Source organism: Arachis duranensis, chromosome 6, assembly GCF_000817695.3.
Source record: "Arachis duranensis cultivar V14167 chromosome 6, aradu.V14167.gnm2.J7QH, whole genome shotgun sequence".
NCBI classification, from domain to species: Eukaryota; Viridiplantae; Streptophyta; class Magnoliopsida; order Fabales; family Fabaceae; genus Arachis; species Arachis duranensis.
This window is the reverse complement of record NC_029777.3, coordinates 68,203,622-68,204,362: the sequence shown is the minus strand read 5'-3', so window position 1 is coordinate 68,204,362 and position 741 is coordinate 68,203,622.

Genomic DNA, 741 nt, shown 5'->3' with positions numbered 1-741 from the left:
TGAGAACAAGGCAGGTTATACCTCAATGATCCCCAGCTTCTCCATTACAGAGAGTGGCATAAGATTTATCCCTGACCCTAGATCACATAGAGCTTTTGCAAAGGTCATGGTGCCTATGGTACAAGGTATCAAAAACTTGTCAGGATCTTGTTTCTTTTGAGGTAAAATTTGCTGAATCCAGGTATCTAGTTCACTAATGAACAAGGGAGGTTCACTTTCCCAAGTCTCATTACCAAACAACATGGCATTCAGCTTCATGATAGCTCCTAAATATTGAGCAACTTGCTCTCCAGTCACATCTTCATCCTCTTCAGAGGAAGAATAGTCTTTAGAGCTCATGAATGGCAGAAGGAGATTTAATGGAATCTCTATGGTCTCTATATGAGCCTTAGATTCCTTTGGATCCTTAATAGGAAACTCCTTCTTGCTTGAGGGACGTCCCAGGAGGTCTTCCTCACTAGGATTTTTGTCCCCCTCCTCCCTTGTGCATTCGGCCATATTGATTATATCAATGGCCTTGCACTCTCCTTTTGGATTCTCTTTTGTATTGCTTGGGAGAATACTGGGAGGAGTTTCAATGACTTTCTTACTCAGCTGGCCTACTTGTGCCTCCAAATTTCTGATAGAGGATCTTGTTTCATTCATGAAACTGAAAGTAACCTTTGACAGATCAGAGACTAGATTGGCTAAATTAGAAGTGTTTTGTTCAGAATTCTCTGTCTGTTGCTGAGAAGATGATGG